Below are 17,706 nucleotides of genomic sequence, written 5' to 3' on the forward strand. Positions count from 1 at the left end.
ACTTATTGATTTATTATTTCCCTTCATCCACTAAAATGCAAACAGTATGATCCCTAGAGCTGTAACAGAGATGATATACAGTAGGTACCCAATAAATGTTTGCTGAATGAATTAACACATTAAATATACAAATAGACATGACAGTTGATTTTTTTTACAAAACTGGGAAACTACTGAAATAATAGTTTTAGATTCTGCTTTCTAATTAAAGTATTACAATCCTTTCCCTATGTCATTAAATATCCCTTCAAGCCATTATTTTTTATGACAATATAAAGTTCCATTTTACTGATCTACCGTAACTTAAGTATTTCATCAATGGTGACATTTGGTTTTTGGCCAGTGTTTGGATATTATAAATGATTGTGCCTTACACTTTCATGAATATTAATCTTTGGCTATCCTAACATTGTTAACGCATAATATTCTCATTTTAATGAACCTCTATATATACAATTTTAGATGAAAGCTAACTGTGCTACAGACCTGCCCTACTTTAACAAAAATCGGAAACAGTATAATGATTTGTGTTGGTTATAGATTTTTTATTTTAAAAATGCTCATTATATGAGTCTCCTGAAGAGAAATTCCTTCACCACACTATTATAGTTTAGGAAAAAGAAAATTGAGACCAACATCTCAGATATTCAGGCATAGTTTTAATATGATGAATAATACAAATACACCTTAAGGCTTTCAAATGATATTTCTGTATTATTTCCTTTTCCCAACAGTTTAAGTAATTACACATTTAAATTGTTAACTCAAAATAATCTGGGATTTTAAAATTGGAGTTCTTTTCTTCTTTGTTTAAAGTTTTAACTTATTTCCCTTTTCCAAATCTTTGAAAGAAGCTTGAAATCTACTCTGTACCATGGGAGTTGGGCAGATCTTACACTGGTCCTTCTAATGTTTCACACATTATGCTGCTATTAACATGGCGGAAAGTGGGCCTTCCAGTTGAAATACACACAAACTTAAATAGGCACAAACACACCTATTGAGTTATCACAGTAATTGATCTTCATAGTGGTGTCTTTATGGCTTTTTTCTATTTTCTGAGCCTTTGAAATAGCAAAAAAAAAAAAAAAATAGTGTGAGTGTGCAACACTCCACACAAACTATACTCCTAATGTCAATCTCCAAATAATGGACAATCTCAGATTCAGAACTCTTGAAACTCAGATGTTTATTCTTTTCCAAACCTATTATGCTTTCTTCTAGGCATTAACGATTATAATGGCTATTTGAGCTGCAACTGCCTTATGACTGTGAGTTACCAACTAAATACCTTTAACAATGAACCAGAGATTTATTTTTTTTGTGAATGTGTTTTTTCATGAGTGTGATGGCACATATGAGAACCTACAGCCTTGCCTCCTCAGAAATATGGATGAAGAGGGGGGATGGTGTGCTAACTCTAGCAGTCAAAAGGATTTCACTGCTTTCTTAAAAGCTCTAAAAAAAGCCCATACAGGAAGTTAGAGCTTCTTTATGACAAAGATCATTGTAGGTTGGCCCCTTCTATTTTCCTGACCCTAGAGTCAAACTCACTCTAACACACTGAATTTAAACTATATTCAATGGACTATAAACTGGCTGTATGAAAAGCTGAGAACCATGGTAAATGCTACTAAATGCTACTAAAATACAGAGAGAACAGAAATGGGACTCAGTCTAGACCAGAGGTCAACAAACACTTTCTGTAATAAGCCACATAGCAAATATTTAAGTTTTGCAAGTCACAGGGTCTCATCTCAACTACTGCTGCATCATGAAAGCAGCCATAGACAATATGTAAACTAATGAGTATGGCTGTGTTCCTATAAAGCTTTATTTACAAAAACAGGTGCTTGATTTGGCCCACCATAGTTCAGGAGCAAAATAATATGTCTGCAGGGGGGATAAAGGAGACCTAACAAATGAGTGAGTCAATCTCCCAGAACTCCAAACGATTCCACTGATGTGAAGTTCAGTAGAATGACTTCTCATGCATGCCAGAGTAGCGCTGAAGCTATTATGATCTTAGAGAGCCCTTTGAATTTTCCAAGGATCTAAACTGTCATGAAGAAATGACTGAATTTATCTCAAGATCTTCACAGTGTTATGGACCAGCTAGAACTGAAGTGACCTGCAGACCCTGTGGTTTAGAACTGTGCTGTCCAATATAGTAGCTGCTAGACACATGTGGCTCTTTAAGTGCAATAAAATTAAAATTAAATACAAAGAAATGTTCAGTACTCAGCTGCATCAGCCACATTTCAAGTGCTCATAGCCACATGTGGTTAGTGGCTACTCACTTAGAACAGAAACAGAACATTTCCAACATTACAAAAATTCATCTGGACAAAGTTGTTGGCTGGAAAACCAAGAATCACATGGAACAGACCACACTGGATACCACCTCTGGCTAACATGGACAGGAAAGGACAAAGACCCAGATACTGCCTGCCTCCTCACATTTTTAAAGCACCCAGAATATAACTATAATCTAGGAAAGTAGAGAGAAATACTCCGAATGAACTAAAATCATATTTTTACCATACAAAGAATTTCAAAACACATACTAAGTTCAGTTTTAGGAAAAAAAATGTAGTTTATTGCACATACAGCCTTATGGATTAAATTTTATACTACATCACACATAAGCCATAAACCATACTTCCCTGAGATGAAACAGGCCACACAATTGTGTGAAAGTGACTCTAGAACCCTTTTTAAAGTAAACATTATGTTCTCATCACCACCTATATGAAATGTGCAGGGCAGTGCCTAGTTTACAGACCTGGTTTATAGATGGCACTCAAAAGCTTATCTGATTATTACTCTCTAACCACATCTTGCTATAAACACACACACATCTTGTTACAAATATAAACACATCCTGTTATAAACACACAAAATAAAAATATGTATCAGAAGAAGCAAAGCCTCCATGTCTAAACATAATAAAGCTACCTTAGAGAATAAGCAGCCAATAGGAGCCGAGAAGACCTGCAAGTCCTCCAAGTCGGGAAACTCAGCATGTATTTGACGCAATGCCCCTGGGAAAGTTTTGTGAATTCCCAAACTGTAGAATATACCAGGTTCTTGTCCCCACTGACGGGACCAGAATTGGCAGCAGCTGTGCTGTCAAATTCACACTAATCTGTTAACAGTTGTCCGAATCAAATTGCAGCCAAGGTTGTTAGAGTCGCTGATAAAATAAACAGTTGTCAAGAGGGAGCTGGTGCAAGCTGGTGAGATCACACTAGCAGCTGGGACTTGGAGTGTGAATGAAGAGGCTCAGGAAGTCAGGTCAGTGGAGACTCCTGCAACCGACGCGTTTGCAGACTCACATGACTAACCCAGTCGCTCTTTTTGTCTCTGACTCTCCTAATAGTGGGGGATCTCAACAGCAGCTTGAATCAACAAAGAAAGAAAGGGTAAGTGAAACAAATAAATTGTAGGGGTGTTATTCCTCGTGTACAGCCTTCCTTTTGATGGTGAGAGCAGGGCTTAGAAATAATTAATAAATCTCTGAATCCACTGGCAGGCCAAATGGGAGGATTTAAGAAAAACTGAGCTGTTAAATTAGGTGGTTGGCACAACTGCTACCAAAGCAGGTGTGATCAGAGGGCATGAAGTTCTCTGCAGTCTCCACCCGCTTTTAAGGGAGCCACCAACCCTCACTGTCAGCTGAGTTTAATGCCAGCAGACCAGACAAATGAAGAAAAGACAGAGAGAAAGGCATCTGGACAAAGGTGAAGTGACTTCCTTCTAACTCTCCAGGTTTTCCTCCCTCATCACTAAGTCACAGCTGCTGAGTCTTGTTTCTAACCTAGCTTTCCTAGGTCCAAATTCAGTATTAGAAACAGAAAAGAAACTGCACATTAATAAACCTTCTAAGCAAATGTCTCTTTCACCAGCAAGGGTTTTAGTTTTGCATTTGATTCATTTATAATTCAGTGTCAGTGAATCTCAGATTTGTTTTGTACCTCAAAGGGCAACCACTCCAAGAACTGGTTAAAGGAGCATCTTTGGAAAGCTCAGAGGAGGACGGTCCTAGTTTACAGGTTCTGAGAAAAGATCTAGAAGGGGACTGGCTGCCAACAGCCATGGTGTTAAATTAGTTTTTTTTTTAAGAAGGAAAATTTCAGGAAATATCTAGAAGTTGTTTTACTTTTCAAAAATTGAGGAAGAAGGCTATTTAGTTGGGTGTGGAAATAAGTCATGGAAGTAAATGCAGTTTGGATTTGGTTACGTTTAAGAAAATGAAGAGAGGAGGAAAATGCCATTTACTGATAATCTACTTACCTGGGACTATGTTTAGTACTGTATAATTATGCTTAGTGCTGTATTCATTGGAGATTCAAATCACTACTGTTATACATCATTACCACTGTTTTATGCATGAGGAATTAGTTGCTCAGCAAGGTCAAGTAAATGAACCAAGAACCATGCTTGCTAAGTGGCAATGCTTGGATTTGAACTTGGCTTTTACAAATAAAAAAACTAACTTTTCTTCCTTTTTCCACCATCAGAGACCTGTATTGGCTACTCCCTTGACTTTACTCCCATGTATCATCTGGGAATGTTCTCAACCAGCTTCAGAGCCAACAGCTTCCATATGCTGGATCACAAATGGAAAGAGTGGAAAGTACTGGGCTGTTGCCTGTCATGGCAGCACTGCCCAGTCCTTCTGTCTGATGCTGTGGCTTGCTGAAATCAAGGACAGACAGAATGGAAAGCCATCCAAAGTGATTCCATAACCTGCCATTTCTACTGTGCTACCAGTAATCTTTTTAATGGTAATCAACTTCTAAATGACATACATAGTTTCCAATTTCTAAGTCAAATATAATACTCAAAGAAAACAGGTATGGACTGATCTAAGATTTTCAATATTATATTTACAGACAATCCAAACATCCAGAAAAATTTTTGTTATCCAAATTCTGATATGGCTGTTAAGTAAATCATAGTCATTTTCTAAGTACTAATCTTTTAAAGGGATTGCCTAAATAACATGTAATAAAAACAACACAAGACCTCAATATGCATTTCCTCATTGTCTTACTGGAAACCATTTCCAGACCTACATTTCTCTGGCAGAATATTCTACAATGGTAGTGATGAATCAATCCTTTCTCCCTTTTCTCCTTCTTCTTTACCTTTCTTGTTTCTCTTTCTCTCTTTCCTTCCACTTACCACCACAGATGCGACAAACCCGTGCTTATTTTTCAAGAGTGCCTTAAGTTTCGACGAATATCAGGTAATATAGCTAATTATCTAATACCTACTAACATAGCTGAATTCCTACAATAATGATTTTGTTCCATTTTCATTATTTGTAAGTCTGTTTCTTTTATCCACAGAATTAACTGTGGTAGTAAAATGTGCTTCTCCCTTTATATTACTGACTAGTTTAATCAAAGAATTTCTTAAAGTACATTCACTTTTCATTTTAAATGTAGCTATAAAGAACAGGTTAACAACTGCCAACATTCAACTGTAGATTTTATGTGCTGTAATATTATATGTCATCCATTACCAAGTTTATAGGCTTAGCAGAATAAAATAATTATTGATCTTTTCATCTGAATGCTATTAAGAAAAATGGTGTAAGCTTCAACTGATTAAAATGTTTCTTAAGATGCTTTATTAAAATTTATTTTAAAGTAATTTTTCTCATTAAGATTTGACAAATCTGGAGAGCACTTCATTTAATCTCCTTTATGAGAATGTTTAACATGCAAAGATGAACCTAAAGGACTGTGAGATTCCACAGAGATACTAGTGGCCTTGTGTTGCTAGGACCTGTAGGCGGTTATTTCTTAAAGATCTGCTGCACAAAGTACATTACACAGATCAAGGTGGGAAAAAAAGGGAATAACAATCTTGTCTGTAGTTTCAGTTTTCTACAAACATCAGTAACAAATGAAGACTAGAAAAACTGCCCGTTAAATTCTGTGTGATTCTCACTCATCTATCATGATTACTTGATTAGAATATCTCATAACAGAAATTCAACAGATTTAAAGGATGTGAGAGTGGGACAAAAGAACTAGGAAAGATCTACTAAAAAAGAACAAAGGAGCTATCATTTCCACTCTCCAACTACTCAAAGCCAGTCCAATCGTCTTGAGGTTAGGTGTGTTCCAGGAAATAAGAAACATGTGGTGCCTCATTTAATCCACAAATAAGCCATGAGGCAGTTAGCAGTATTACTTCCATTTTTCAGCTGAGGAAACTGAGGCATTGGGTAACCAAGTAACTTTTCCAAAATCACATATTTAGTAAGTAATGAATATAGAACATAAACCTTAGACTCTGATTCCAAAACTCATTGTCTTAAGCTCTACAGCCATGGCCCTCGATGTGTGCTCTGTGGACCGGCAACACCGGCTTTCCCCGAGACTGTTAGAGGCACAGGCTATGATTTAACTGTACAGTGATGTTTGAGAGCTCTGTTCTCTACTGTAACAATAATATGAGTAACAGTAACACAGACTACAGTATATATTACTTTATAGCTTAAAAGTATGTGCATATATACTACTGAACTGGGGGTAAGATAAGGCTAGAAGGCAAATGATATTCTCAAAGAAAAACAGTCCGCTTGGATGTCATCAGAAGGTGTTTTGTCCTGCAGTTTACAAGATAACATGGACACACTGTACTCCGGGAGGCTTACAAAGGGAGTGGTCATGGATTCATGTCCCCAGAAACTACTTAGTGGGCTGACATCATGGAAATTTGCCTAACATGCTAGGAAGGGTTGTCCAACCACATCAAAAAACTATCTTACCAAAAGTGACAATAAATGTTCTTTCTGAGGGTATAATGAAACAAACACATTTCATGAGTTTCCATTTATACAAGGAGAACTCTTGGCAAAGCAACTCTCCAGAACCAGAAAATATTTAAAGCTCCAGTCTCTTTTATTGAATGTTTTAAATATCTCAAAAAACAAACTTAATTAATTCATACTGAGTGCAAACTGGATATAACTTTTATTGTAAATGCAAGTTAGCTAAAAAAAAAAAGAACAAAAACAATGGGATAGAATGGAATTTATTTTTTCCAATTCTTTGTCCTTGTCAGAACCAATTCATCAAAGGGAATCAATCCTTAAAATTCGTAGTATCAAAGTTACTACTTAAATCATTTAAAATGTGTTGGTTTCTTATGCTGCCTCAACAGCTAAATTATGAGATATACTCATTTATTATAAAATGTCCACAAACATTTATGAATTGTCTGTTATTTGCATCTCTGAGAGTGCCTAGCATAGCACAGTATTCTATTAGTCACATAATAAATAATGCTATGGATTCATGAATTAAAATAAAATTTATTTAGGTTCCCTGGATTAAGACTCTAAATCCCTTGAAGAAAAGGACTGGATCTCAGTCACTTCTGTATCTCCCATAACTAGAAATCTGACAGTGACAGAGTATTTATACAATTAATGAATGAGTAAAAGCTTGCAGAGAAATAGGACATTTTCATGCTCTTGGAAGGTACCGTGAAATATGTTAATCTCAACAAACAAAAAATGCCCACTTGGATGGCAAGAATGTGAATATTTTATATTTTAAAATATAAATTAACAATGGAACCCTTATGTGTCCTAAACATCCCATCAGTTCAATTTAATAAAACTAGCTGTTGTCAGTTTTCTTATACTCATTTTCTAACAGTTCATATAATTTGTGGTTCAATATTACCTGCTAGCAATCAAGCTGACAAATGCATTTATATATTTATAAATGTTTCTTCTATTTCTCAAGTTAAATTCTACTTAATACTCACATTATCAAAAATCAAAAGTTATGAGAGCAAAGCTCACAATTATGAAATATGCATTAAAGATTTTAGTAGCAGAAATACTTAGGTCACGTCCTAAAATATCAGTGTTCCACAGAAAGACAATTTTTTAAAAGGGTACAGAAAAAAATACAGGTGTTTATTATAATGGATGTGTTTTAGAGCATTTCATATCCATAAGATTTTTGTTTTACTTCACTCTAAGAAAAAGAAGAAAATAGTACAGGTACTCATAGGACATGAAAGGAATCTACATCCATTTATTCTTCCACTTTACAGACTCAAAAATACAAGTTGTCAATGTAGTTAAAAATAATGGTAACTATTCAATACATCCACATAAAGAAAGAACATATCTTTGATTGAAGCAGGCCAACATACTAAATGTGAAATCAGGTAGTGATTACAGAATGGCTATACTTACAGAACACTGAAGTTGGTAATATCCAAAGATATGATGAAAAGGGCAGCATCTCGGGAGTCCTAGTATTTCAAAAGCTGAAGGTGTGAGAAAGGTGGCCCAAATTAAAGTAGAATGTGAGGAATTAGATATATAGTCAACGTTTTCCCAAACCTCTAAGGAATTGTATATTAAATACAAACAGGTTTCATGTTTTATCAACCTTAAGTCCCCGGAATGATTTCAAGAGCCAAAACTCAACTTTGAACATATTTTTTTTTAGCTGCTGCAGTGAGCATTTTTCTTCAGGATGTTCTATGTTTACCCGTCTCTATGAGGAGTAAAACTAATGTCCCTCTCCCTGCCAACTGCAGGACGTGCCTTCTTAACCAGTTAAAAACAGGCAGGCAGCACTTAAGCAGATGAGAAAGAAGCAGCTACATTCATTTATTTTTCTTTTTTCACTATTAAAGTCTTGAAAACATGAATTAAAAAAAAAAAATCCTCCGAACAGCTTGCAGGCATTTGCAAATGATACACTATTTAAGATAACATATACAGTATACCATACTTCCAAAAGAATTCTGAGAGCACCACGGGCCCTCCAAATCTGCCTGGCCTTCTCTCACAGATACCCACACTTCTCAATGACGTTAGAAATTAATCAGTGTAACAGAAGGTGCTGAGTTTTTCCACCTCGTGGTGGACTTACTAACAGTTTCCAAGAAGAGCACATTTGACTTTGAATGGAGTAGAGTCAGCACGTAGAAGGAGTCAACTGATTCGCGTTTGCTGATGTTGTGGACATGGGTTGTTTTCCTTTTGAAGGAGTATGCTCGCTTTTACATTTTTATTTTTGCCCGAAATATGTTTTTTAGGTTTCTTACAATTGCCTTCACAATTTAAATTTTTTAAAAAACAAAAAAAGTGAAGAAAAGTTCTGGGGTTAAGGGCCTATAAAATATTATCTCATTTATGTCTGGCTCATGTTATATTCATTCAGCTAAAACTGAGTATTTTCATCAGATGTACCACAAAGTGTATCTGTCATCACTAAATTCAATTACTTAATTTCAATTCAGTTATTTAATTCAACCATTGTGTGGGAGAAATGGTTCTATGGTTCTGCTTGGGTTAGTAAGCACAGTTGCCTGATGTGTGTGTGTGGTAGGGAGAGGTTCCTACAAGTTATTACCAAAGCTATTTACAATAATGGTATTTGTAGAGCAAGCTGAATGTATAGAAAAGACCAGTCAACCAACTTTAAACTGAACTTTTTAATCTCATTCAGGTCTATGATAGATATGTTATAGTGAGCTTAATGAACCTTGATTCTAAAGTGAAAATTTTCCCAACACTAGGAACTCAGTGGTTATATAAAAACTACAGCTATTCCTTGAAAAACGCTAACCTTTCAACAGGAAATTAAGTATCAACTTGACATTTTAAATTTGCTCGCTGGAACAACTTGTTTTAAGGAATTGTAAATAAAGTTAGCCACTTCTGAGAAATAATCACAGGGCAGTGTTTGAATGGAGATATTAATCTGCTGAAAACTCTAAAATATCATCCCTACTGTACATATGAAATCTGATGTAAGCTGGAACACCATCTCAATCAAATTCCATTACAATTTATATTAATAATAAGACCCAGAAATTTTACAAACCTTTATGACCTTCACTGAATGTGCAAGAGTTTATATTACAAGGTCATTAATAAGTAAATTTGAATTAGGTTTTAGGAGTAAGTTGCCAAACTTTCTCTACCCATTTTCTGATTGACTTTGCAATTGCATCTAAATAGGAGAAAGTTACAAGAATCGATGCATTAACCTTTCTACTTGGATATTAATCTGAATAGTTCTAATAGAAGGCAGTTGAACAAACCAAATCACAGGTGTAACATGGAAATCTCAGGTGCGGACATGTCGATCAGAAAATATGAACTAGTATCTGAGGCCAGATACTAAATATTGATATCAGTTGGGCCCTGGCTAATAATGTATCATAGATAGTACATGTCACCATTAAGTACTTTGCTGAAGACATTGGCAACTTATGAAGTTTGGGCAGTTTTTGCAATACACAAAGTATATAGAATATTATAACCATGTACTGATCCACCTAGAATGAAAAACTAAATATTAACAACTCTTTACTTTTGTTAAAGATATTTCCTTTTTTAAATAACAAACCTTGAGTATTATAGCTATGTTGAAGTCTCCTTTGTTCCCCTCACCAGTCCTACTGTCCGTCTCACTTCTCAGAACCAATTATAAATGATGATGTGATGTGTGTTCTTCTGGTCCATGTTGTTATGTACTGAAATCAATCTGAATCTCTTCTGTCTCTCTCATTGCCATATGATTTTAAAATATGCAAACGTTATCTTCAATAATTCTGTGCACATTCTGCAACTTGTTTCCTCACCAACCAATATTATGCTTTTTTCTTTCCATGTAAAAACATCTTTTTAAATTTCAAATGTCACTTAAGGTACATTTTATAAATAGACCTAAATTTATATATCTATTTTCCTATTGATAATCATATTGGTCATTATGTGAATTTTTGGTTTTCTTGTTTTTTTTGACAAATAAAACTTTGCTACAGTGGACATCTTTGAATGAAGCCTCTTGACACATGTATAAGCAAGAATTTTTCTACATACTTGTGCTTAGTATTTTAAATCATGATTCCCAGTAAGAAGTATGTATACATGTATAAACATAAAAATCTATATACATTTGTATATATTTTTTCCTTCTTCAAAATTCTGAACATTTTACTATGACTAGGTAAGTAGAATTAAAAACAAACTCTAACCACAAAAGCTTTCTACTTTATTTCTCTGCTTCTTTCCAAACCAGAATCTCAAAACCAGAGTATGTCAATAGGACCTGATAGGTAGTCTAAGGACTAAGTTACTTAGTCTAAGGACTCTAAGATCAAATTAGTATTTTTTTTACTTAAAAACAACAACAATAACAACAAAAAACAACAAGAACAAAAATAAGATTATCTAAGAAAAAAAAAGGCCAGTCTCCCCATACAACCCTTCATACCCATGTACCATCTCCTTGATTATATAAATTCTGTACATGTAGAAAGTGTGAGAAAGTGTCAGTTACCTCTTGTCTATCCTTCCTAATCTCAAGTTCCTAGGAAAGCTGAGACTGTCACTTTTCAATATAGTAGGTGACAAAAGTCACATAAACACTAGAACAGTAGGTATGCATAGATGTTCTAAAGAGCACAAAGAATTTTTAACAAAAGTGATTGTTTTTCTATGTGATTTCCTTTGAAAAACTGCTTTAAAATTATCCCTAACCTATGATACTACTAGATTATTATTCTAGTCTCTATTTCTTTTAAAATTGGATTTAGAAATCAAAATAATGAAGTTTCTTATGCCCATATACAGTCACTTAACATCCCTCCTACCCCTTTTTTTGGTTCCTTAAAATCCCTAAAAGAAAGGGAGGCAAGATCCTTGAAGTACATTCCATTTTAGAATGTTCAAGAAAGGAAGTTCAAGAATTAACTACCAATTTAACCACTTTACTAATTGCCTAAACTCAAGATAAAATGTAAGTAAGGGGTTATGCTTCAGAGAAAGGCAAAATGCAAACTATCTTATTTTGACTCTACTACTGTCTTGACTTATGAGTTCCAGAGAGGGCCATGTGCCATTGCCACACATTCCCAGGATAAAGGAAGTTGGGGAGAGCTAAGGGAATTTGAATCAAATTGTATTTGTGGCTTTCTCAACCATACCTTGTGTGAATTATCTAAATAAATGCTTCAAAGTCCATTTCACTTTCTATGCCTAGACTGAGCTCTCTAAAATCCCCACCGTTGACTGAGCAGTGCTTCTCAACCCTCTCTGCTGAAAGAATGCTGGTCTTCATGCTCCCCATCAATCACAGGCTAAAACTCATAAAATATAATAAAAACGAATTACCAGCAAAAATGAAATGAGAAAGATACGCAATATATAAGTCACAATTCTTTATTAGTTTCAACAGATGTTAAATGGCCTTCTCCAATTTCCACAAAAACTTCTAAATGCGGCTCACTTTCAATATCTGCACTTATCTCATTGCAAACCTGTAAATAGTTCTTGGACCAGTAAGGGTCTGTGAACCACACTTTGAGAAGCATTGAGTCATGAAACAAAATAGTCTAGCTGGCAGAAAGTCTCATTCCTTTGACAGGGAGTAATGAGAAATAACATTAACATTGTACTCTACAACTAGGTTGAGGGACAGGGGTGGGAGAGACAACTTTCCTCACAAGACAGTCTGAGAAGGTTATTTTTCATCTGTCCTTACTGAAAAATGAATTTTCCCACCAATTTTGGCCACAGGGTGGAAAATAGTAACTCTCAACATTTAAGGGAAATCACTTTCAGGGAAGTTGTAAAAAATGCTCATTAGGGTCCCAACACCAGAGCTTCTGGTTCAATAGATATCCTTAATAACTGCTATTTCTGTAGCACTTTCAATCTTTAACACTGTTAGACACTCACAGGAGGTCAATACGATTATTCTTGTCTCATAGATGAGGAAATGTGGACTCAAGGTTTTGCCAAAAATAAAGTATTAAACACAGAACTCAAAGCTTTTAGATTCTAAGTTAGTTGTTTTTTTCTTATGCGTGCAGACGGGTCTTAAGTCTTAAAATACCTAAATTGTTACTGGAATAGGAATGGATATTTTTACTTATTCTCACTTAATGTTACTTATTTTTCCTTACCAACGATTACCTGTATACAGCACAAATGCTGGTGAGAGTGACATAATGTACAGTCCACTGATGCTCTAAATGTTCTTTTCATTATTGTTCAACCAAGACAGAATGCCATTCAAGAAATAGCTTACTTTCATGGAGTTAAGTCCCTTCTAAGGAATTACAGATTACTTCATTAGCTGGCATAGGGTACCAAAGCTCTGATCGCTGATTAAAGAAACTACAACTGTTTGCAGACAAGAGATCAGCTAGCTATGCTGTAGAAGAGACTACTTGACTTGGGTCACTGAACCTAAATTTAGCCATGATTCAGCAATTCACTATCTGTGTGATTTGGGGCGAATTATTTCTGCCCTATAGGTTTCCATACCTATGCCATTCAGATAATACTTATAACATGCCAGGCTTTTACAAAATTAGATTTTTTTTAAAGGTGGGTGTGAAATTGCCTTCTTTAATAGTCCTTGTCACTTAGTTTATGATGAATAAATATTTTTTTTTACAAAACGGTAACATATTGTGTATTATCTTCTTCCTTGATTTATGGGGGTTACAGTGAGTCTAAACTGGCTCCAAAACATAACTTCTTTATAGTGTAGGTGACCTATGGTGTAGAGTCTCTGTTCCCCAGGGACAGGCTTATTTACCATCACTGGAAATAGTCAAGTAAAAAGCTGGATGCCAAAGTGTGAGAAACATGGTAGAACAGAGTCGGCAAGTGAGGGTGTGCAGATCAGACGGCTCTTAACACCTTCTCTTGCAGGACTGCCATGACAAAGTACCACCAACTGGGTGGCTTAAACACCAGAAATGCTTTGTCTCACAGGTCTGGGAGAAGTCCTAAACTGAAGTGCCGGCTGGGCTGGCTCCTTCTGAGGGTCGGGAGAAAAGGGTCTGTTCTAGGCCCCTCTCCTTAGCTTGGAAATGGCGTTCTTCCTGTGTCTTCACATCACCATCCCTCCATGTGTATCTCTGTGCTCAGATTTCCCCTTTTTATAAGGATTCTACTCCTCATGGGTTAAGGCTCACTCACTCCAGTGACCTCATCTTAAATGGCATTGCTCCGGGAGGAGAGGGCTCCCCACCTGGCGCAAGTCCGCTATGAATTCGCTCAGACCAAATAACGGCAAGGGCAAGAAGTTTGGGACTTCATAGGGGGGTTACTCTCATGGCAGCAGGTCTCAGTCTCCTCTTGCTTCCCACTCTCCCCACAACCCTCCGCCTCCACTCCCAGCACCAGGAGGAATTCTGTGGGCAGGTTCCTGATGACTGACGGATGCCTGACCAATTAGGCACCAGGAACGGTGGAGCAGAGAGAATGGATATTTTCTCTCCACTGCTCCCAAGACTGACCAGTGGCTTTGTCACTGGTAAACATCCCATAAATGTACAAACAGGTTATTATTATAGATATATAATAGCCACTATTAAAGCCAGGCAGGAATTCTGGTCAGAAATCTCCATTTTCTCCACAATTAGTTACATCTTCAATGACCCTATTTCCAAATAAGGTCACATCATAAGACACTGTGGGTTATGAATTTTCAGGGAGCATGATTCAATCCATAACACTATGATTCAATGATAGCATCCTCATGAGAAACAGAAGTCAGGAGTCTCTGTTTTCTCTTAGATATGACACTCACTAGCCCTGAAACTGGAAATCTTTCAATTATTCTAGGCTTTTCTGTAAAATATGTAAGTTGGAGTAGACACAAATTAATTCTAAAGTATTTATTTCATTTATGAAATGTCTATATCTACATGCAGAGCACGGGTAGCCAAAGGAGCCGCTGGATCACTAAATAAGCAATGAATGTAGACAGTCTCTTACTTGAGTCCCCTTATTTGCCCAGAATCACAGTTGGTAAGAAAGTCAGACTAAGTAGAGGGTTCAGCTCATTCTGATTAGATTGACCAATAAAGAAAAATAAACAGATAATACACATTATGCCTCAATTTGTAGTGAAAGGAACATATTCACACATCAAAATATCTCTAGAAGGACAGACACAAAAGCAGTTTACCACACTGATTGTCACTTAAGATAGGAGAATTGGGTGGCAGGGGACAGCAGTAGAGGGAACTTTTTGTTCTCTTTACATTTTGAATCACAGGAAAATATGTTACCTGTCAAAGAGTAAACAAGTATTAATACCAAAAAATATGCACATATTATGCATTTATTTAGCTTATTATTTTCAAGCCCAGATATTCTATATTTAAGTCATTTTGTGTTCTGGGGTCCTTATATGTAGGCTTGACTTTTTATAACTTTTGTTTCACAGGAAGCTGTAGGGCTCAGCAAGCATGCTTGTATGTTTGTTTCAGTGTGAAGACATAAAATGAAAGACTTCATAAGCAGATGTTTCTTAAGAGGCTTTTGCTATACAAATATGACACACAATGCACAGAACTAGCCAGCAATCTGCTACATCTGTTTTCAAAGGACAAGGGACATAGCAATCAATACTATATTTACTGTGGCATTTCTCACCTGAAAAGGTTCATATCCTCCACTGGTTGTGACTAAGAACTTTTTCATTTCTACCCATAATTTCAACCCGGATGTCTACCTATTTTAGTGACAGCAGCAGTTGCAAAAATTTAATAAGAACAGTTATCAATGTATAATTGAATTTAATTAACATCTCTTTAAACCAAACAAATCCAAGTGTGCTTAACCCCTGTTTCTATAACTGCAGTATTGGCTGAGGGATGGGAGGCATCCTCACAACTGGAACAGATGAAATACAGAGCCACCGAGGAGATCAGTCATCAAGAATAATTTTTGAAAGGGAAGGAGACATGTCAATAAATACAGTAGCATTTCCATTTAAAGCTGGAGAACATGAAGATCCTGAAGGGTATACATCCTAGGGCAACACAAACTCGAATTTGATATGTCCTATTTGGGATTCTGTGTTTTTTGTGATCCACCTATAATATTTTAAGTTCATATTTAAACTACAGTTGCAGAACATCTCTTTATGTTAAGCAGGTTTAACACTGTGGTTTTACAGTTATAAAGTGCCTCACCAATATTTTATGGTGATAGCCCTTCTTAGACTCACACAAAATTGTTGATGAATATTATAAAGGACTAGTTTCAGGGTATATTCTATGGGCAATCACTGGGATTTTTACATCCGGTTATTTTACAGAACTGGAGTCAATAAACACATGAGCCAACATAAAATTATAGATGCAAATTAAGGGGATGGCTTGATGCTATGCTTGCTTATGTTTCCTAATAATTGCTTAGGTTAATTTTGGTTAGATGGAAATAATCTAATGTATGAAAACAGTGAATATTTATTTTACTTTTTTATTGCTGAAACATCTCCATCACTTATGTTTATGTTACAACTGTCATGGCTATTTCTTTTCTATTAATCATCTGTCATGCATTTTCTCTATCTGTGTATCCATCCATGCAACCATCTATCCTCCACTCATTGATTCAAGAAATGTATGTTGAGTCCTTGCAGTGTTCCAGGATATGCACAATGGTTACCTTACCAAACTGGGTGAGTATGGAACTAACCTCGGTTCCCAGATTAAACTTCTTTTACAGTTAGTTTCCTTTGGTCTCCCCTCCAAGTGACTCTCCTTCCCCTGAACTCAGATAGTACTTTCTTTCTTTTTTACTTAAACTTTATTTAAGCATTTAATTAAAGAGGACTTTATAGAATGATTTAACTATTCCACCCCAATTTTTTTCAGTAAGTGAAGCAAACTATAAAGGTAGGTTTCCTGTTTACATAAAGCTTACTGTCTAATATAGAGTTTTAATATCCAGATGTTTTAAGGAGTGACTGATCAACTGATGTCAATGCCACAGACACAAAAACCCTTCCTTTTTCCCACCTCCTCTCTATCCTCTTCTTGTTCTTCTTCTTCCTTCCCACCTTTCTCCTCTTCCCTCTTCCTTTCTTCTTACTGTTGTTTTTGTAGTTCTGGTGTCTAGTATAGTGGCCAACACATTGTCAGTGCTTAATAAATGCCCAGTAAGCAAATCAGGGCATAAGAGGGGAACTACCTTCTCTCCTTCATACTCTCCATTATGTTTATCAGTGCTCTCCTTAAAACAGATGCTTCAGGAGGCACATTTTTCAATTCATATTCAGTGGGACTCAAAAGTTTGTGTAATGAGTAAATCATTGAATGAATAAAAGAATGAAAAACCCACTCATATATTTTTCTCACCAACAATTTTGAGAATAAGACATACATAGAAGCATAAAAATTGCATAGGAAATGTTTGCTTTTAGCCAGTTAGGATGCAAGTGATAATGTCAGATACCTGGCACGTAAAAAGCATTCAATAAATGGCAGCTGTAAGCAAAGTTCTGAACAATGTCACCCTACAAGTGAGGTTCATAGTATGTCTGGGAGATAGAACACAACCACAGAACCACAGAAGGATTGTGTTTGAGGTAGAGTGTCAGCTACCAACACTTCAAATTTCCCTAATACCACATCACACACACACACACACACACCATAAAGTAAGTCTGACAGAATGACAGAAGCATAGTCTGTTAGTTTTACTGATGAATCCTAAGGGCCTGGCACATATGAGGTCTTCAGTAAATACCTGCTGAATGAATGTCAAAGTACTCTCCTGGTGTGCAAGAACTGCCCAGTGCATTTAATCATCCTCCTGGCTTCCCCTCTCTCCACCCACACAGTTCAAAATCTCAGGCCATGCCCTGAACTATTCACTCAGAATCTGCA

The 17,706-nt window shown here is 36.1% G+C and overlaps 1 protein-coding gene across 7 annotated transcripts in view; it reads right to left on the bottom strand.

The window, feature by feature from the left end:
- Positions 1 to 17,706, bottom strand: part of ZNF385D (zinc finger protein 385D) — a 986,127-nt gene that overhangs the window by 187,652 nt on the left and 780,769 nt on the right. Inside the window, exon 3 of one of the 7 annotated variants that reach the window (XM_073223833.1) lies at positions 8,237 to 8,310. The exons of the other annotated variants lie outside the window; for them this stretch is intronic. The gene's annotated coding sequence lies outside the window, so the exon portion shown is untranslated. The remainder of the gene's footprint in view (positions 1 to 8,236; positions 8,311 to 17,706) is intronic. 7 annotated transcript variants of the gene reach the window in all.

The sequence above is a fragment of the Manis javanica genome, chromosome 15 (genome assembly GCF_040802235.1).
Source record: "Manis javanica isolate MJ-LG chromosome 15, MJ_LKY, whole genome shotgun sequence".
In the NCBI taxonomy this organism is placed as follows: Eukaryota; Metazoa; Chordata; class Mammalia; order Pholidota; family Manidae; genus Manis; species Manis javanica.